Source organism: Neoarius graeffei, chromosome 13, assembly GCF_027579695.1.
Source record: "Neoarius graeffei isolate fNeoGra1 chromosome 13, fNeoGra1.pri, whole genome shotgun sequence".
NCBI classification, from domain to species: domain Eukaryota; kingdom Metazoa; phylum Chordata; class Actinopteri; order Siluriformes; family Ariidae; genus Neoarius; species Neoarius graeffei.
The window spans coordinates 42,780,606-42,803,174 of record NC_083581.1 but is presented as its reverse complement, the minus strand read 5'-3'; the positions used below and the strand labels follow the sequence as shown (position 1 = coordinate 42,803,174).

At 41.8% G+C, this 22,569-nt stretch overlaps 1 protein-coding gene across 1 annotated transcript in view; it reads right to left on the bottom strand.

Annotated features, from left to right (window-relative positions):
- The window catches only part of LOC132896734 (collagen alpha-1(XXIV) chain), a 286,940-nt gene that overhangs the window by 224,216 nt on the left and 40,155 nt on the right, over window positions 1–22,569 (bottom strand). The window lies entirely within an intron of this gene.

Genomic DNA, 22,569 nt, shown 5'->3' with positions numbered 1-22,569 from the left:
GCCCAGTGTTATACATCAGCCGGAAGCTGTCAGTGCGTGAGGGGCGCTACAGCACTATCGAGAAAGAGTGCCTGGCCATCAAGTGGGCGGTCCTCGCCCTCCGTTACTACCTGCTGGGGCGCTCTTTCACCCTCTGTTCGGACCACGCGCCCCTCCAGTGGCTCCACCGCATGAAGGATGCCAACGCGCGGATCACCCGTTGGTATCTGGCGCTCCAACCTTTCAACTTCAAGGTGGTCCACAGGCCGGGGGCGCAGATGGTCGTGGCGGACTTCCTCTCCCGTCAAGGGGGGGGGGGGGGGGGGGGGGAGTCGGCTGCGGGCCGGACGGGCGCTCGGCCTGAGTCGGGCGGTGGGGGTATGTGGCAGCGGGGGCGTGGTCAAGCGCCGGTCTGTGACAGGAGGGCGGAGTTGGGGAAGGTAAGTGGCAGAATCGCTTCACCTGAGTGTCATTAACCTGTGTTTTGTGTGTGTTCTCCCCAGTAAACCGCCCTACTTAAGGAGGGAAAGGGAGAGCGGAAGGGAGCTTCTTCCCCGGCAGAGCCGACAGTGTGTGTGTGTGTGTGTGTGTCTCTCTGCCTACTTGGTTTAAAACATTGTTAGACTGAAAAGTTCGGCAATAAAGCCTTCTGAAAACCCTTGATCTCTGTCCTGCCGTCCTCTGTGTTCCACCCGCACGCTATTCGCGCTACAGTGATATATTTACACATTTGGATTTTTTGTTTCTATGACAATCTACGCTTAGAAATTCCTTACTTGTTGCTCAATTGCAAAGAAATAAGAGAAAAGTCAACATTTTCATATTTAAACAGGAAATATTTACCAGTTATTCCACGAAATTGAGTCGGATATGCGCTGATAGCGGACGAGGCATGCAGCGCCGAGTCGGCTATAAGCCATGTACGACGAGACTGAGTGGAATAACTGTTTTATTCTATCCACATTCACTGGATTTTGAGAAACAGAGCATTTTTATTTTTTGCAAATTCGATAAATAAAAGCTGAATACATAATGTCCAACAAAATCATTTCTGCTTAGAATGTAAACAAACCGGAAAAATGACAGGTCCAATTTGTGAAAAATGCGATAATAATACTACTACTACTAATAATAATAATTCTTGAAAAATAAAAAAAGATATGCTCTTATCATCAAATACTTTTATTCCATATTTTGTTGCTTTTTTGTATTTTTGGGGTTTTGTTTTTGAGTAGAGTTTTTATTTCATCCTCGGTTGGTTCAGCAATACGTTCCACCATTTTGTTTTTCCCTACTCATGGTATATGAGCTCATAGCCTAGTAGTATAGTAGTACAGTGCGATGGTGGTGCAGTGGTTTGCGCTGTCTCCACACAGCAAGACAGTTCTGGGTTTTAACCTCTCGGCTGACTGGGGCCTTCCTGTGTGGAGTTTGCATGTTCTCCCTGTGTCTGTGTGGGTTTCCTCTGGGTGCGCTGGTTTCCTCCCACAGTACAAAGACATGTGGATTAAGTCAACTGGCTACTCTAAATTACCTATAGGTGTGAGGGTGAGTGTAAATGGTTGTTCATCTTTGTGTTACCCCAGTGATAGATTGGTGACCTGCCCAGGGTGAACCCCACCTCTCACCCGAAGTCAGCTGGGATTGGCTCCAGCTACCCTACGACTATGACCCTGATGGATAAGTGGTATAAATAACAGATGGACACAAATAGCAGTGTGTTATTAATAATGAAATAATACTAAACTAATTTTACTTACATTAACCAGTGCACACTACACTGTAAATTCTAATTAGTTAAGCTTACTTAAAAAAATCATGCAAAGTAGAATAGGAATTGTATTTTGTGCTAACAAATGCTTATTTATTTGTTAGTACAACAGGTAATTCCTATTCCTTTTGACTTAGTTTTTTTTTTAAAGCAATCAGTTTGCATCCCTTTTTTAAGTAAAGTTAACTCTTAGAATTTACAGTGCATGGAGCAAGAATTAGTCATTATGAATACATTCAAACTAACGTCCATAATATGTCAACAAATTCAAAACGTAAGGAATAAAAGAGGAAAATAATCATCAGCAGGGTGGTGTGATGAAGCGGAGTTACTGTTAGCACGTCCTAAAGTATTTTATTCCTTTTATACCTCAGCAATTTGCCAATACTAATTATTTTTATTTATTCAAGAATGATATGTCATTTTTTTATCCATTTAGAGTTAAATTTAATGTAGTGGAACAACTGTGAAACACGTTAGCTCCTGTTCTTGCTTACGTTATAGCAGCTATAAACAGTCGTTCTCTCACCAGCCTCGATTTTTTTCTCTCTCAAAGTTTATAAAGCAAAAAAAAGGCAGCTTGCCTTTTTACTGAGAAACCATAAAGAAACGAAAACTGCTCAGTCCTGAAGACATCGTAAAAAAGTTACAACTTTACTTCTGATTGTTACAAAGTGCTGACACTGGAGACTCCTTCCATACGTGTGAATTAAACATCTCCTGGTGTGAAAATGGTGTGTATGAGTTTTAGCAAGCGAACACAGCTATAAAAAATTTACTAAAAGTTCAGAACTGGAGGCTGCGATTCTGGTGACAGCAACAAATCTAATTCTTTTCCTCTATGCATATATTATTATGAGGTCAAGCAACAAACAAATGCATGCGATGAATTCCATGAAAGCAATCATATGGTGCAGGTTGTCTGCTTATCAGTCCTTTACTGTTGCAAACTTTTTTTTTTTTTTACTTTTTATTTCCTACTTGCATGTGTTTCCCATACAGCTCACTTTAGTGGTGCTTGGCTCAGGCTATAAAAATGCAGTATACATATCATTTCTAGTTAAATAAATCATGAAGTCTAACAAGCGTCATTATTTCTAATATCGTCTTTTTAAGAATGTTTTCCATTATTTGGTCACTCTTACATAGGAATTCATTCAGTCCCACAGAAATAAGAATAAAAAAAATTTGCATGTTCTGCTTTTTAATTTGCAGTTTTCATTCTATGATTATTTTATTTTCTACTGTTTTTAGTTGATTTCTTATCTAGTAATATAAGTAGTTTGTACAGATATATATTTGTAAATACCTTCTTAACCTACAACCCCAATTCCAAAAAAGTTGGGACAAAGTACAAATTGTAAATAAAAACGGAATGCAATGATGTGGAAGTTTCAAAATTCCATATTTTATTCAGAATAGAACATAGATGACATATCAAATGTTTAAATTGAGAAAATGTATCATTTAAAGAGAAAAATTAGGAGATTTTAAATTTCATGACAACAACACATCTCAAAAAAGTTGGGACAAGGCCATGTTTCCCACTGTGAGACATCCCCTTTTCTCTTTACAACAGTCTGTAAAAGTCTAGGGACTGAGGAGACAAGTTGCTCAAGTTTAGGGATAGGAATGTTAACCCATTCTTGTCTAATGTAGGATTCTAGTTGCTCAACTGTCTTAGGTCTTTTTTGTCGTATCTTCCGTTTTATGATGCACCAAATGTTTTCTATGGGTGAAAGATCTGGACTGCAGGCTGGCCAGTTCAGTACCCGGACCCTTCTTCTACACAGCCATGATGCTGTAATTGATGCAGTATGTGGTTTGGCATTGTCATGTTGGAAAATGCAAGGTCTTCCCTGAAAGAGACGTCGTCTGGATGGGAGCATATGTTGCTCTAGAACCTGGATATACCTTTCAGCATTGATGGTGTCTTTCAAGATGTGTAAGCTGCCCATGCCACACGCACTAATGCAACCCCATACCATCAGAGATGCAAGCTTCTGAACTGAGCGCTGATAACAACTTGGGTCGTCCTTCTCCTCTTTAGTCCGAATGACACGGCGTCCCTGATTTCCATAAAGAACTTCAAATTTCGATTCGTCTGACCACAGAACAGTTTTCCACTTTGCCACAGTCCATTTTAAATGAGCCTTGGTCCAGAGAAGACGTCTGCGCTTCTGGATCATGTTTAGATACGGCTTCTTCTTTGAACTATAGAGTTTTAGCTGGCAACGGCGGATGGCACGGTGAATTGTGTTCACAGATAATGTTCTCTGGAAATATTCCTGAGCCCATTTTGTGATTTCCAATACAGAAGCATGCCTGTATGTGATGCAGTGCCGTCTAAGGGCCTGAAGATCACGGGCACCCAGTATGGTTTTCCGGCCTTGACCCTTACGCACAGAGATTCTTCCAGATTCTCTGAATCTTTTGATGATATTATGCACTGCAGATGATGATATGTTCAAACTCTTTGCAATTTTACACTGTCCAACTCCTTTCTGATATTGCTCCACTATTTGTCAGCGCAGAATTAGGGGGATTGGTGATCCTCTTCCCATCTTTACTTCTGAGAGCCGCTGCCATTCCAAGATGCTCTTTTTATACCCAGGCATGTTAATGACCCATTGCCAATTGACCTAATGAGTTGCAATTTGGTCCTCCATCTCATCTCATCTCATCATCTCTAGCCGCTTTATCCTGTTCTACAGGGTCGCAGGCGAGCTGGAGCCTATCCCAGCTGACTACGGGCGAAAGGCGGGAAACCGAAGCACCCGGAGGTTTGGTCCTCCAGCTGTCCCTTTTTTGTACCTTTAACTTTTCCAGCCTCTTATTGCCCCTGTCCCAACTTTTTTGAGATGTGTTGCTGTCATGAAATTTCAAATGAGCCAATATTTGGCATGAAATTTCAAAATGTCTCACTTTCGACATTTAATATGTTGTCTATGTTCTATTGTGAATACAATATCAGTTTTTGAGATTTGTAAATTATTGCATTCCGTTTTTATTTACAATTTGCACTTTGTCCCAACTTTTTTGGAATTCTATCTATCTATCTATCTATCTATCTATCTATCTATCTATCTATCTATCTATCTATCTATCTATCTATCACTAATAGTAACTGTAATATTATAGCAGTAACTGACACTCCAACAAGAGATCAGTTGAAAGCAGCCTCAAAGAGTGGTGTGAGTACAGGTTTGGCAATATGCCACAACTATCATATTACGATTCTCAAAGACATTTCTATGATACACAGTATGTATCACAGCCAGCAAAAATGTAGCGTTGCATTAAAAACTGTTTAATGATCTCATTATCTCTAGCCGCTTTATCCTGTTCTACAGGGTCGCAGGCAAGCTGGAGCCTATCCCAGCTGACTACGGGCGAAAGGCGGGGTACACCCTGGACAAGTCACCAGGTCATCACAGGGCTGACACATAGACACAGACGACCATTCACACTCACATTCACACCTACGGTCAATTTAGAGTCACCAGTTAACCTAACCTGCATGTCTTTGGACTGTGGGGGAAACCGGAGCACCCGGAGGAAACCCACGCGGACACGGGGAGAACATGCAAACTCCACACAGAAAGGCCCTCACCGGCTACAGGGCTCGAACCCAGACCTTCTTGCTGTGAGGCGACAGCGCTAACCACTACACCACCGTGCCGCCCCCTGTTTAATGATATTTATTTTAATGCCTACAATACAGTGGTGCTTGAAAGTTTGTGAACCCTTTAGAATTTTCTATATTTCTGCATTAATATGACCTAAAACATCATCAGATTTTCACACAAGTCCTAAAAGTAGGTAAAGAGAACCCAGTTAAACAAATTAGACAAAAATATTATACTTGGTCATTTATTTACTGAGGAAGATATTACATATCTGTGATTGGCAAAAGTATGTGAACCTTTGCTTTCAGTATCTGGTGTGACCCCCTTGTGCAGCAATAACTGCAACTAAACATTTCTGGTAACTGTTGATCAGTCCTGCACACCGGCTTGGAGAAATTTTAGCCCATTCCTCCGTACAGAACAGCTTCAACCTTCTCTTGAGATTCAGTTCATGGACAGATGTCCTGACGTTTTCCTTCAGAATTCGCTGGTATAATTCAGAATTCATTGTTCCATCAATGATGGCAAGCCATCCTGGCCCAGATGCAGCAAAACAGGCCCAAACCATGATACTCCCACCACCATGTTTCACAGATGGGATAAGGTACTTATGCTGGAATGCAGTGTTTTCCTTTCTCCAAACATAACACTTCTATTTTGATCTCATCCATCCACAAAACATTTTTTTCCAATAGTCTTCTGGCTTGTCTACATGAACTTTAGCAAACTGCAGACGAGCAGCAATGTTCTTTTTGGAGAGCAGTGGCTTCCTCCTTGCAACCCTACCATGCACACCATTGTTGTTCAGTGTTCTCCTGATGGTGGACTCATGAACATTAACATTAGCCAATGTGAGAGGGGCCTTCAGTTGCTTAGAAGTTACCCTGGGGTCCTTTGTAATCTCGCCGACTTTTACACGCCTTGCTCTTGGAGTGATCTTTGTTGGTTGACCACTCCTGGGGAGGGTAACAATGGTCTTGAATTTCCTCCATTTGTACACAATCTGTCTGACTGTGTATTGGTGGAGTCCAAACTCTTTAGAGATGGTTTTGTAACCTTTTCCAGCCTGATGAGCATCAACAACGCTTTTTCTGAGGTCCTTAGAAATCTCCTTTTTTCATGCCATGATACACTTCCACAAACATGTGTTGTGAAGATCAGATTTTGATAGATCCCTGTTCTTTAAATAAAACAGGATGCCCACTCACACCTGATTGTCATCCCAAGCAAAGTTTCAAATACTTTTTGCCACTCACAGATATGTAATATTGGATCATTTTCCTCAATAAATAAATGAACAGGTATAATATTTTTGTCTCATTTGTTTAACTGGGTTCTCTTTATCTACTTTTAGGACTTGTGTGAAAATCTGATGATGTTTTAGGTCATATTTATGCAGAAATATCGAAAATTCTAAAGGGTTCACAAACTTTCAAGCACCACTGTATAATTTATTTTTTTGTCAGCAAAAAATGTCAACACCCATAAAAATAATTTAACACTGAAAAGGAGAAAAAATGCGAAAATCTGTCAGAATAAACGGTTACAATTGTACAATTGAGTACACAGTATTTCCATTAAATCTGCTTCCGCTTGTCAGTTTTTTAATCTCATCTCATCTCATTATCTGTAGCCGCTTTATCCTGTTCTACAGGGTCGCAGGCAAGCTGGAGCCTATCCCAGCTGACTACGGGCGAAAGGCGGGGTACACCCTGGACAAGTCGCCAGGTCATCACAGGGCTGACACAGACAACCATTCACACTCACATTCACACCTACGGTCAATTTAGAGTCACCAGTTAACCTAACCTGCATGTCTTTGGACTGTGGGGGAAACCGGAGCACCCGGAGGAAACCCACGCGGACACGGGGAGAACATGCAAACTCCACACAGAAAGGCCCTCGCCGGCCACGGGGCTCGAACCCAGACCTTCTTGCTGTGAGGCGACAGCCCTAACCACTACACCACCGTGCCACCCAGTTTTTTAATTATTAAAAAAATAAATAAATAAGTAATGTACTAAATGTATAACACAATATCGATGACATTACAGAAAATCATCCTGTAAAGTAATTTATCACAATATGGATATTACATCTTTATATCGCCCGGCTCTGTGTGAACACAGGCCGGAGTCATACTCACAGCTCATGAGTGAATTGTTTTTTAAAAGTGATTCTTTTTAATGAATCATTTGAACCAGTCCATCTAAATCATACTTTGTGTAGCCTCTACACAAATATTACTGTTATTGGTTTAAAAAATCAAGTACAATAACAACTTAATAAATGCAACCGAAAAGACTGTGTAGTATCTTTAAAAACAAGCATGTGAAAATCGCTCACGTTTTTGCCTAAATGAGAATCTTTAGACAACTTTTTTTTCATTAGTCCGCTTTAGTGTAAGATCTGCGAAATCAAAATGTGCCGTATCGAGACAATGATGAACACAAATCAAATCCCTAAATGACATGACTGACTCACTCCAAGTGTCTTCGATGTTGATCATGTTTGACTAAAAAAAAACCTAATCCCAAGATCCTCAGATTCAAAATCCACCGAAAACCCAGATTTACAGCCAAACTCATAAACCACTATGATGTATGATGTTAGGCTAGTAGGGTAGTTTGTAGTAAGGGTGCTAAGCTAATTAGCTGTACTAGTCTACAGCAATATAAAAGTACGTATGATATCAATTGTGATATCATTTAGATTGTGATTTCTTTAAAATGATAATTACAGACTCTGACAGGTGGCAGAGTCATTCGAAAAAAATTGCTCTATCTTTAGGATTGTAAAATACAAATTTTTACAATTTTGATTTTTTACTTTTAAGTTATTTATTTTGTAGACATTAAATAAAAGGGGTTTTTTCATGCAATGTTGTTTTGGTGGCAGTTTGTTAGTAAAACTAAATATTGTGATTCTTATCACGAATGGTAGAAATTTTTTCAAGTATCGTGATGGGCCTTTCTACTGAAAATAACTATTCTGAAAATAATTTTTTAAAAACTATTAAAAATGACACAAGAATCCCAGGATCATGGGCGATTATTAATGTCATGTGGCAGGATTTATAGATTTTATATCCCACTCAGGGCGGCACGGTGGTGTAGTGGTTAGCGCTGTCGCCTCACAGCAAGAAGGTCCTGGGTTCGAGCCCCGTGGCCGGCGAGGGCCTTTCTGTGTGGAGTTTGCATGTTCTCCCCGTGTCCGCGTGGGTTTCCTCCAGGTGTTCCGGTTTCCCCCACAGTCCAAAGACATGCAGGTTAGGTTAACTGGTGACTCTAAATTGACTGTGAGTGTGAATGGTTGTCTGTGTCTATGTGTCAGCCCTGTGATGACCTGGCGACTTGTCCAGGGTGTACCCCGCCTTTCGCCCGTAGTCAGCTGGGATAGGCTCCAGCTTGCCTGCGACCCTGTAGAACAGGATAAAGCGGCTAGAGATAATGAGATGAGATATCCCACTCAATGAGAATCAGTCTAAATTGATTCAGAAACTGACTCTTTAAAAGAATCAACTCATTTAAATTAATTGGGCTTTCCATCCCTAGATAATATGGTCAAAACATTTGATCAGTGCAACACTAAATGTCAAGATTAGACTACTCTGTGTGTGTGTGGAGGTGGAGGTGTAAACATCTGGAAAGAAAGTTACTCCAACACCAGCCAGCTGTTTTCTTCAGTTCCACTATTACACACTCACACACACAGAAACACACACACGCGCATACATATACACACAAAGTGTGTGTGCTCTGGAAAGTCTGAGGCGTCGATTGCTCTTACAGCTCAAGGCATGACTTAAGAAATGAAGCAATACATTTAAATTCATAAGTTAATATATGTGGGTTCAGAGGTAATTTTCTATTTGGGTGTGAAAATAAAATGTTTGTGGAACATGTTGGCAGAAGCCATGGCCTGAAGGTTAGAGAAGCAGCTTTGGCACCAAAAGGTTGCTGGTTCAAGCCCCTGGACCAGCAGGAATGGCTAAAGTGCCCTTGAGCAAGGCACCTAACCCTCAGCTGCTCCCTGGGCTGCCCGCTGCAAGGGGTACATCAGGGTCTGTTGTATGATGTTCTGGATAAGCGTGTCTGCTAAATACTTGCAGTGTGTGTGCACCCAAAAACCTCATATTCAGTGGATCCTTTCATATAAAATACATTAAAGGAGACATGCTGTGGAAAACTGTTTTTTGTTTTTGAAATAAGATGTCGGTGGGACTTGGGGATGTACTGTGCCTTTCAAAGTGGACTGTTACCTTTCCAGGCTCTAATGGCCATAGAAAGAAAACAGATAGAGAGAAAAGGCCAGTTACAAAAGTGCATTGGATATTGCAATAGATTTCTCCTTTTGAACTGAACCTTAGTTCAGTCAAAGCCCTCAGATAACATTTACTGATCAGCTAACATTACCGTTCTTTCCATGATGCTACATTTGATGATAAAATGTGTAGTTTGACAGGTGTAGTTTGCTAGGGTACATTATCTGAATTCATCATAGTATTGGAATAATAAGCAGCTCTCTGTTGTGTGATTTTGTTCAATCTGTTAACCACCATGCACTGAGGTGAGCTCCTCTAAGTACTAACGGTATCAAGGGTCCTACTTTACCACTTCATGCAGTTAGCTGTTGCTAGTTTGGGTTAGCTTGGCTAGGTAGCTTACCGAGTGTTAGGGATGTGAAATGACACAGAAGCTATGTAAATATTATACATATATACGGTAGGTTTTGGAATACTTGTTTCATATGCTCACAAGCATCTGGATGTCATCATAAAAACAGCAACATGAAGACCAGAGCAAAACAATTCCATGGGTGTAGCTGACAGAGTTCTTGTCTAAAGATGTTAGCCAATCAGAGCAGTGCTGTAGTCGAGTCACTAAACCTTGAGTCCGAGTCCAGTCTCGAGTCTCCAGTGTTCAAGTCTGAGTCAAGTCCAAGTCATTAAAAAAAATTTGAGTCGAGTCCACTATTGATCTGAGTCGAGTCCAAGAACAAGACTCCAGCCGCACCATTTGACGGTGGCTGTTTCAGAGCCATTAACATTAGTTTGTTCCTGATCATAATGTATGAACAGGTGAATGTGCTTCTCTTTGTCAGGGAGTGTGAAATATTCTGTCAGAGATGGTTGGGAGACGGATGTGAGTGCAGAAGGTGTGTTTATTAATACAAGTGAAGACGGTAAACAATCCAGAACGGCAGGCAAAATTGTAAAACAGTGAAACAAGCAATAGGTCGAGGGAGGCACAAACAGGCTATCGTAGACTCGGCAGAATCAAAGACGAGAAACAGGAAATCAGGGATCAGGAAACCAAACAAGGAAATAAGGCTCAGTAATGTGTCAGCAACGCAACTCAATACTTCGCAAAGTAAGTGTGTTTTTATATCGGTGCACTGATTGCACCCTAATCCTGCGCAGGTGCGAGTCATTTACGGTGCGCAAGAAAGAGTTCGCTTAGCGCGCGCCCAGAGCACACCCAAGATTCTATCTGATGCATGCACCAAGGTGCGCAGGAATGACACTCTTGCACGAAATTAGTAAAAAAATTAATGTAGATATAAATATCTTGTGCCAAATTATTATGGCATATTACAAAAAATAAATAAAAAAATCAGAGTCCTCGTCTCCAATTTATGAGTCCAAATGCAGTTAATGCACGAGTCCGAGTCCAAGTCCGAGTCATCAGTGCTCAAGTCCAAGTCAAGTCACGAGTCCTTAAAATTAAGGCACAAGTTGGACTCAAGTCCGAGTCCTGGACTCGAGTACTACAAGCCTGAATCAGAACGAAGCTATTTAATATTTAAAAGCACACCTGAAACAGAATGAGAAAAAGGAACCAAGGTGGGTTTTTATTCAATAATAAAACTCACAAACTTTACAAAAGCATCTCAGGGAATAACAGAAAATAACTGAAATGTGTATGGGACGTCCCCTTTAACACAACAGATATGTCTAAAAGAAATTATTATTCTAAGCACTGATCAAATTCTATCTAAAATATGAATAAAACATCACATGAGCCACGTACTTTCCTACAGCAAGTCATCCAGCCTTGGGCTTTAGTTTATTGCTAATGCTAAAGGTAGTATGACTGGAAGCATGCCTTATCTTTTCCCATTGATCCACAGCACATGTGACCTGGAATGGTCAAGAGTATGAACTGGTTCCAAACATCAAAGAACCGTGAATTCAATAAGACACATGCATTTCAATTCTGCATTTCAGTTCCTGCATCGCACTCCTGAGTGAACTGCAGTCAGCATTTTACTATCCACAAAAGTCCGCCAGAACCTGCTATGCAGTCCTAACGTCATGTAATTTGTTATGCAGTACATCAACAAAGCATGTGAGAAGAGACACTTTGTGGACCATCACTGACCCAGCAAATGCTAGAAAGTTTAGCTTAGCTTGAATGAGTGAAAGGTTCAGGTGGCTTGGGTGAAAAAATGGCAAAGCAACGTTCAGACTAAGTTATAAATAACTTACATTTCATGCAATAGGCTTTGCACTATAGATTCTCCAAACTGGGTGGAGAATAGGCTAGGCTGCTCTTAATAGGATTATAAGACCAGTTTCCTCTTTCTCACTCTCTCAAAACACACACACACACAGGGGCGTATCAAGCTTTCCAAAAGTGGGGGTGTTCTGGAATGGGGAAGCCATATCATTAGAAATCGGTTTATGGCTATATACAGTACACGCCCGGCGTGTACACTGTGATGTACTGTCAATGACCGATATGGAACTTTTTCATACCCATGGTTCATGGATGCAAATGAAAGCGAGGACAGCAGAAAGCCTATAAATCCAGTTGACTCCAGCCAAGTTCTGCATTTCATGCAGAGATCTATCATGTTGGGTTTCGGTGTTGTTACTGCCAGGTCTATGTAATTATTCAGTAAGTGAAGGCAAAAAGTATTGAGTGATAATTCTAGGTAACAGGATACTGTTCTATGACAGAGATGTCAGTACAGTATTGCTGCCTACAATGGTATACACTGATATAAACAAAACCAAAAACTTCACATAGCCCAAGAAGTCATACACAGTGTATAGATCATTCAACGTTTGATAATCACACGAGTCGACACGAGTCACATTAGCATAGCTAATATTGCCTCTCTCTCTCTAGCCGGCTAGTATGCTACTAACATTAAAGGAACAGTCCACCGTACTTCCATAATGAAATATGCTCTTATCTGAATTGAGACGAGCTGCTCCGTACCTGTCCGAGCTTTGCGCGACCTCCCAGTCAGTCAGATGCACTGTCACTCCTGTTAGCAATGTAGCTAGGCTCAGTATGGCCAATGGTATTTTCTGGGGCTGTAGTTAGATGCGACCAAACTCTTCCGCGTTTTTCCTGTTTACATAGGTTTATATGACCAGTGATATGAAACAAGTTCAGTTACACAAATTGAAACGTAGCGGTTTTCTATGCTATGGAAAGTCCGCACTATAATGACAGGCGTACTAACACCTTCTGCGCGCTTCGGCAGCGCATTAATACGGAGCTCAGATATCAATGCGCTGCCGAAGCGCGCAGAAGGTGTTAGTACGCCTGTCATTATAGTGCGGACTTTCCATAGCATAGAAAATCGCCACGTTTCAATTTGTGTAACTGAACTTGTTTCATATCACTGGTCATATAAACCTATGTAAACAGGAAAAACGCGGAAGGGTTTGGTCGCATCTAACTACAGCCCCCAAAAATACCACTGGCCATGCTGAGCCTAGCTACATTGCTAACAGGAGTGACAGCGCGTCTGACTGACTGGGAGGTCGCGCAAAGCTCGGAGAGGTACGGAGCAGCTCGTCTCAATTCAGATAAGAGCATATTTCATTATGGAAGTACGGTGGACTGTTCCTTTAAGCATTTCAATCAATACTGCCTTAAATAAAACTGGTGCACCACGGATCCTCGATCTTGAAATGAGTGCAGTGGTTGAGTGATTGAGCAGTAGGCTACTCAGAGTAGTGGCACGTTTGCAAGCCTATGGGTGCAGGGGTAATATAGTCAACTTACTTGGGTCTTCTTGAAAAAGGAGTCAATCGTCCCCTGCCTTTTCCTTTTCTGCATCCTTGTCAATATTGCACGACAAAAGAGGACAGCATTAATAGTCCTATGGAAATTAACACAATCTTTTAGGGCATGGCACCTGGGACAACTGTTTGAACGACGGCATTGCAAGCGCTTTGAGAAGGGTCTGTCTGCAGAGCCGCAGAGCCAGGCACAGTAAGCACCGCATGCGACGTCAAACCTGGAACGGTGAATCAGGAGCGGTAAAACTGGTGTTGGCTCTGCAGCTCTGCAGACAGATACTGTATTATTGAGCGCTTTTGGCACGTTGCGTGGCTGTTTTTTGTCTAACGTTATGGCAATAGTTTACTTCCTTGCTACACATTTTATAGTAGCTGTATAATTTTCATAATGATGTCATTTTAATCTGACAAAAGTGCGGGGGATGAAATTGTGTTTCAACAAAAGTGGGGGGGATGAAACGTACGCATCCCCCGCGGGTGATACGCCCCTGCACACACACACCGGAGTGTAGTGATGTGTGGGTTGATGGGCTTCATTTACAAGTTTTTCCCTAAGTGGTATCTGTAGCTTTTGTTTTGAATACACTGCCAAAACTCTTTTTTGGGGTCAGAAAGAAGACGCTAGTCAGGTTAACACTTAATCAGAGAAAAGCTAAAATCTTTTCTCATGGGGCAGCCTATCTAAAGGTTAGAGAAGTGGGTTTGGGACCAAAAGGTCACTAGTTCAGTTTCCTGTCCCGGAGGGAAAAATGTGTGGGTAGGGGGACTGAATGAACAGCGCTTTCCCTTCTCTTTACATCCATGGCTGAAGTGCTCTTCAGCAAAGCACCTAACCCCCAACTGTTCCTTGGGTGCTGTAGCACAGCTGCCTACTGCTCTGTGTGTGCGTGTGTGTTCACTACGTTGGATGGGTGAAATGCAGAGCTTAATTTCCCCTTGAGGACTAATAATGTATCTCAAAAATATGGGCTACATTTGCATGTTGAAACAGGTTAATTCCTGGAACTGTGGACTCCATTCTTCTTCCACACAGTGCAGCCAAACACTAGGCTCAAAAAGACAGAACTACTTAAAGTTCACCATTTAAGATGTGAAGGATGCAGAGTGTGTGTGTGTGTGTGTGTGTGTGTGTGTGTACACCAATCAGTCAGAACATTAAAACCGCTGACAGGTGAAGTGAATAACATTGATTATCTCATTACAGTGGCACTTGTCAAGGGGTGGGATATATTAGGCACCAAGAGAACAGTCGGTTCTTGAAGTTGATGTGTTGGAGGCAGGAAAAATGGGCAAGTGTAAGGACCTGAGCGACTTTGACAAAGGCCAAATTGTGATGGTTAGATGACTGGGTCTGAGCATCTCCAAAATGGCACATCTTGTGGGGTGTTCCTGGTATGCAGTGGGTAGTACCGAACAAAAGTGGTCCAAGGAAGGACAACCGGTGAACCAGCGACAGGGTCATGGGTGTCGAAGGCTCATTGATTTGCATGGGGCATGAAGGCTAGCCCATATAGTCCAATCCTCCAGAAGAGCTACTGTAACACAAACTGCTGTAGATGTGCCATTTTGGAGATGCTCAGACCCAGTCATCTAGCCATCACAATTCGGCCTTTGTCAAAGTCGCTCAGATCCTTACACTTGCCCATTTTTTCTGCTTCCAACACATCAACTTCAAGAACTGACTGTTCTCTTGGTGCCTAATATATCCCACCGCTTGACAAGTGCCACTGTAATGAGATAACCAATGTTATTCACTTCACCTGTCAGTGGTTTTAATGTTATGGCTGATCGGCGTATATGAGAGAGAGAGAGAGAGAGAGAGAGAGAGAGAGAGAGAGAGAGAGGGGTCACATCTTTAAATGTTTTGCTGCTATTTAACAATTAAGAACACCTTTTGGAACAATTCGTCTGTTTATTTAATAGCTTAGACCTAGACGCTATTAGGCTAAGATACAATAGGCCAGTGTTTCTCAACCACTGGGATGCGGCCCATTAGTAGGCTGCGAAGTGCCAACTAGTGGGCCGCGAATTTTTTTTCAAGTTGAAGCTAATTTTTACTCATAGTAGGGTACAATTACTGGGTTGCATCCAACGTCACATCTACCTCATTAAGCTTCGGTCACACTACAGCTCGCGATGCTTTGTGATGGAGTATTGATGAAAATTAGACATTTTGATGGTGATATACATGTGAGCTAAAAGTTGTGGTCACACAGTAGGTGAACACTTGACTGTCACATGTTTGCGTGCTTGAGTGTGGTGCAGGTCGAGTGGTTGCGCACGTCATGCACACGCTTGGGACCCAGTCGTTATGGGAAACACCTGATACTGATTTGAGCGCAAATCAGCACACACAGATATGTAGGCTGTTTTCACAGAGGCTTTGTGAAGCATTATCACTGTCACATTTGTTTCTAAGTCATGTTTATAATGCTGTTTGAATATTCTTCTTTCTGTTTTGCTTTGGTTAAAAAAAAACACACATTGAAGATGGCTCTGGACACTTACAGTAATGCATTTATGCCCGAGGACTACAGTCGACTTGCTAACTTTAGGACTGCAGTTGTCATGAACAGTTTTGCACTTAAGTTTCCATCAGTGAACAGTTTATAACATCAACAAAACAGACTTCATGTTAAAACTATAATGAATTTCCTGGTTACACAGTTTACACATTATCTGTCATCAACCAGATGAGGATGGGTTCCCTTTTGAATCTGGTTCCTCTCGAGGTTTCTTCCTCACGTCGTCTGAGGGAGCTTTTCCTTGCCACCGTCGCCACAGGCTTACTCATTGGGGATAAATTCGGGATAAATTAGCTCATGTTTAAAGTCTTTAATTTTTTATAAAGCTGCTTTGTGACAATGTCTATTGTTAAAAGCGCTATAAAAATAAACTTGACTTAAATATCACGCCTGCTAATAAACACTCTTCCTGCACTAAGATCCGTCTACTGCCGTCTATCTTGTAGTATCCTGATCCCCAGATGTTTAACCCACCCACATATAAAAAGTTGTACGCCTCCATGCTCTTCCAGGTTTTCATCTGTTTGTCTGTGTAGAACAATGTCTGCAGCACCAGGTAGTTTGAGATGTCGAGGAACTCAACGGATGGATAATTTTCCAACTCATAGGAAAAATCCTTCTTTGTTAACGTGTAAGGCTTTAATGCCCTTGAGTGGTTTCTATATCCACTTCTTTTGAGTATACTTCTTGGTTTTAATAACTTGCTTGTTTGCTGAACATAAACGTGGCAATAAGTTCTTGTGTTAATCAACCAGAGTCCACTTTTGGATCATTAATCCCTTTTGAGTGAGAACGCCCTGCATGCATGGTTTTATGTTGGCTTCTGGCACATCCATACAGTTTTAAATACAATACCTACAATTAAGAAGAGTTTGTTTTTATTGCACTTATTTAATTCCTGGGCTCTCATTGGTAACAGGGAGTGATGTCGCATCCCATTAATACACTTTACAATAGATTATTAGATTCTAATAGAATCGATGAGTCAAAATAATTGGGGATCCTTTTTAATGGGCCCGACTCATTACAAGTATGAATAGGTGGGCCTTGAAGTAGAAAAGGTTGAGAACCCCTGCAATAGGCTATGCCTTGCAATCAATCTATTGCCCCTTTTCCACCAAAGCAGTTCCAGGGCTGGTTCGGGGCCAGTGCTTAGTTTGGAACCGGGTTTTCTGTTTCCACTGACAAAGAACTGGCTCTGGGGCCAGAAAAACCGGTTCCAGGCTAGCACCAACTCTCTGCTGGGCCAGAGGAAAGAACCGCTTACGTCAGCGGGGGGGGGCGGAGTTGTTAAGACCAACAACAATAACAAGACCGCGAAAGATCGCCATTTTTAAGCGACGAGAAGCAGCAGCTGTACAAACGCGAAGTCATCCATTATTATTATTATTATTGTGGTTGCCGCTGCTGCTTCTTCCGTGTTGTTTTTGCTTCGATATTCGCGCCAAGGTTTATCCAAACGTAGCGACGTAACTGACATATACAGCGACATAATGACGTGGCTTCGCTTAGCACTGTGAGCTATGGAAAAGCAAACTGGTTCTCAGCTGGCTCGCAAGTTGAACGAGTTGTGAACCAGCACTGGCCCCGAACCAGCCCTGGAACTGATTTGGTGGAAAAGGGGTATCTTATGCTTGTTAAGAGAACTCCATCTCCTTACTCTATGATACGGGTGCCATTGTTACACAGGCTAAAGTTGACAGTTTGCAAATTAGTATGGATCTGGGTAGTTGATCAATGCATATTCTTGCTGGTTGGACAGCGTGAGTTGGCTCTCATAACGGGTTAGTGGGTGCGTACACCAATAGAAGTCACACTTTGGACCGCATCATCCTGTCCTCCCCGACTGTTTCTTGTTGAAAGTTTCCAGCAGCGTAGACACAGAGTTTGATGTCACGATGCATGAGTTTTCGCAGTGCACAACTGTCAGAAAAACATGCTGGCATCGATAAAAGGAATCGATAACCTCGGAGGCACACAATTCCAATGGATCACACAATTTGGAATTGGTTCTCAATTGGAACTGGTTCTCAATTCCCATCCCTAGTCCTAATGTGAAAAAAGTATCTAAATGTGCTTTTAATAATCTGGTTATGTTTTAAAAGTAGCACAGTTTGTTATATTGCCACTGTTAATGCTACTGTTACAGCGAGCAACATGGGCACAGTTAATCATGGCCACCCCATTAAGATACAGACATCCAAAGTCTCCTGGAAGTTCCGGGAGTCTCACACATATCAATAGCAGCTCCCTGATGCCCGCAAGATACATACAATCTCACGGAATCTCGAGCAAGTGAGCAAGCTTCATCCCGAACCTATTGACCATAGACTGCATAGAGCAGGAAGAAGAGCAGCAGCTGCTCCAGCCATTTTCTGGAACCCAGAAAATTAATACATGGTACAAATGGTTGGTTTTGTTGTTGTTGTTTTGTTTGTTAACTGATTTGGTGTTCAACTTTCACAGTTATGATAAAGTAGTGTCTCTTTGTAATTGTCATCTTTGTAAGCTCACTTGCTAGGCACAAGGCTAAATAATGGCAATAAATTACTTTCACTTTACAGTGCTGGAGCTGCAGGAGCAGGTGGCGCACAACAGGCAGGAATTTATTCGGATTCACCTCGTTGCTCATAAAACTACAACCTTTTCTGGCTCTAACAGAACCAATTAGGACCATGTACATTTTGTGCTGCAACGTTAAGTAGCCTAGAGGTTTGTGTGTGTGTGTGTGTGTGTGTGTTGGGAGTCAGCGCGCAATTACTGTTATTTATTTTTTGTTACTAAAATCATCGTATCTCTGCAACCGTAAAAGATTTTTTTCCCCAAAATTCCAAAACCTATGATCTTCTTGTGGTGTCCCTTTACAGAGAGCTGATTTCAAGGTGAATTGAACCTGTTTGAAATTTTAAGGTAAAGTCCCTACAATAATCACGGAATTGGTGTGAAGGGAAAGGCCATTGCAAGATTAATTTATAATTTATCACCCTGTGATAAACTTCCCTGTGTATTTCTGAATCTTGTCATTGCCTTTTTGTCCACTGAAACACGTGTGATGTTATATTGCATCTAAAAACATGATTTCAGTATCAAATGAATGGACACGCCATCCTGTTCTCTCTCTCAACTCATCGTTTTTTCTGTATTTATAGGATCTGAAAGAGATTCTCTCACAACATGAGCAAAATGTACGCTGTTCAATTAATACCGTATCTTCAGGTACTATTAACACATGTCCATCTTCCGTCAAATATGTAATTTTCCGAAGTGAAAATCAGCACTCTCCAGTCACAAGACAAAGGAATTCTACAGAGATGCGAGAGCATTCTACGTCAGAAGCTTTCAAAAACTAAAGGAAAAATTCCCAGTGAGAGATCAAATCTTGACGAATCTGTCAGTGGTCAATCCTGAGAACCATGATGATGTGAAACCAGAGCAGATTTTGACTTTGGCAGAGAGATTTCCAAATGTAATGATGGCAGATGCCAGAGAACAACTCCATTTAGAAGTCCTGGAGTACGTCTCATCTAACCTGGAAGCACTGGTGCCAAATGATAAGAATTTACCAGTTGAGTTCTGGGGGGAAGCTGTCCAAAGTCACATCTGTGAGCTCAGGGCAGTTGAGATTCAGGGAGCTCTGTCAGCTGATGAAGCTGCTATTGGTGCTGCCAAATTCTAACTGTGATGTGGAAAGGGCATCCAGCATGGTGCGTCACATCAAGACAGAATTTAGGAGTCAGATGTCTCACCAAACACTTGTGAATCTGATGTCTTGCAAGATTAACTAAGTTTATTGACAGAGTGCTTAAAGGTGGAGGTGTCTGGAAAATTGCTCAAATCTGCAAAGCAAGCAGCCTCTAAATACAACGAAAGCTTGCAAAAGGAACAGGCAGAGAACATAGGAAAGGAAAGAGCCCTTTAGGCCTAGGCCTACATGTACAATTGCATTCATTATCATTCATGCAATTCATTCATTGTTTTGTTATATTCATCTGTGTTTCGGTATCTAAGTAAAGCAATGTTCTGTGGTGAAATATCTATCCTGGTCATCCTTCCTTATTTACAGTGCCTTGCAAAAGTATTCATACCCCTTGAACATTTTCACATTTTTCCACCTTACAGCTACGAACTTAAAAGTTTTTTATTGAGATTTTATATGATAGACCAACACAGAGTAGCACATAATTGTGAAGTGTGAAATGAAAATGATAAATGGTCTTCAAAATTTTAAACAAATAAAAATCTGAAAAATATGGTGTGCATTAGTATTCAGCCCCCTGTACTCTGATACCTCTAAATACAATCCAGTGCAATCAATTGCCTTCAGAAGTCATCTAATTAGTTAATAGAGTCCTACTGTGTGTAATTTACTCTCAGCATAAATACACTTGTTCTGTGAAGGCCTCAGTGGTTTGTTAGAGAACTCTGAAGAACAAACAGCATCATGAAGACCAAAGAACTCACCAGACAGGTCAGGGATAAAGTTCTGGAGAAGTTTAAAGCAGGGTTAGGTTATAAAAAAATATCCCAAGCTCTGAACATCTCAAGAAGCACTGTTCAATCCATCATTCAAAAATGCAAAAAGTACGGCACAACTGCAAACCTACCAAGACATGGCCGTCCACCTAAACTGACAGAGCGAGCAAGGAGAGCACTGGTCAGAGAAGCAGCCAAGAGGCCCATGATCACTCTGGAGGAGCTGCAGGAATCCACAGCTCAGGTGGGAGAATTATAAGTCGTACACTCCACAAATCTGGCCTTTTTGGAAGAGTGGCAAGAAGAAAGCCATTGTTGAAAGACAGGCATAAGAAGCCATGTAGGGAACACAGCAAACATGTGAAAGAAGGTGCTTTGGTCAGATGAGACCAAAGTTGAACTTTTTGGCCTAAATGCAAAGCGCTATGTGTGGCAGAAAACTAACACTGCTCATCACCCTGCACACACCATCCCCTCTGTGAAACATGGTGGTGGCAGCATCATACTATGGGGATACTTTTCTTCAGCAGGGACAGGGAAGCTGGTCAGAGTTGATGGGAAGATGGATGGAGCTAAATACAGGGCAATCCTGGAAGAAAACCTGTTGGAGGCTGCAAAAGACTTGAGACTGGGAAGGAGATTCACCATCCAGCAAGACAATGATCCTAAACATACAGCCAGAGCTACAATGGAATGGTTTAGATCAAAGAATATTCATGTGTTAGAATGGCCCAGTCAAAGTCCAGACCTAAATCCCATTGAGCATCTGTGGCAAGACTTGAAAATTGCTGTTCACAGACGCTCTCCAGGGCGGCACGGTGGTGTAGTGGTTAGCACTGTCACCTCACAGCAAGAAGGTCCGGGTTCGAGCCCCGGGGCCGGCGAGGGCCTTTCTGTGCGGAGTTTGCATGTTCTCCTCGTGTCCGCGTGGGTTTCCTCCGGGTGCTCCGGTTTCCCCCACAGTCCAAAGACATGCAGGTTAGGTTAACTGGTGACTCTAAATTGACCGTAGGTGTGAATGTGAGTGTGAATGGTTGTCTGTGTCTATGTGTCAGCCCTGTGATGACCTGGCGACTTGTCCAGGGTGTACCCCGCCTTTCGCCCGTAGTCAGCTGGGATAGGCTCCAGCTTGCCTGCGACCCTGTAGAACAGGATAAAGCGGCTAGAGATAATGAGATGAGATGAGACGCTCTCCATCCAATCTGGCTGAGCTTGAGCTATTTTGCAAAGAAGAATGGGCAAAAATTTCAGTGTCTAGATGTGCAAAGCTGGTAGAGACATACCACAAAAGACTTGCAGCTGTAATTGCAGCAAAAGGTGGCTCTACAAAGTATTGACACAGGGGGGCTGAATACTAATGCACATCACATTTTTCAGATTTTTATTTGTTTAAAATTTTGAAGACCATTTATCATTTTCATTTCACTTCACAATTATGTGCTACTCTGTGTTGGTCTATCACATAAAATCTCAATAAAAAACTTTTAAGTTCGTGGTTGTAGGGTGGAAAAATGTGAAAAAGTTCAAGGGGTATGAATACTTTTGCAAGGCACTGTATGGGGGGCGGGGTATCCAGATTCAATCAGTAAGGCGCTTAATATATGGCACATTGTAGTTATCATAGTTTATGGGTTGGGGGCAGCTAAGTCCCCAAGTCAGGGTGTCAGCTATGAATCTGAGTGAACTGAGTGAATTCAGGTATTGTTCATCTCCAATAGGCCACCCCAAAATCCACCAGAATGCAGGAAATTACATCAACCAAATCCAAAATTTTCTGGGGGAGTACCCCCATACACCCCGCCAATGTATTTGTCCCCCCCCCAAAAAAAAAATTCCCCAAGGGGGGAGGGGGGAGACCTCCCTGAAATGAATTTTGTCAGGTTGGGATGTCTGAAGATATGACAACATGTCTGGGAAATTTTTTTATTCATTTTATCATTGTACCATGGACAGGAATGAGTGTAATATGCAGGAACAAGTCAGTTTAGTGGTCCCACTGACCAGATCAAGCAAATACTGTAGGTGAGCAAACTTTGGTCAAACATTTCAACATTAACAATATTCATTATTTGGAATAATAACATTAGATTTCTTTTTTTGTGTGTTATTAGCTATCATTAGCTAACAATATTTAATTTGTAACACTTG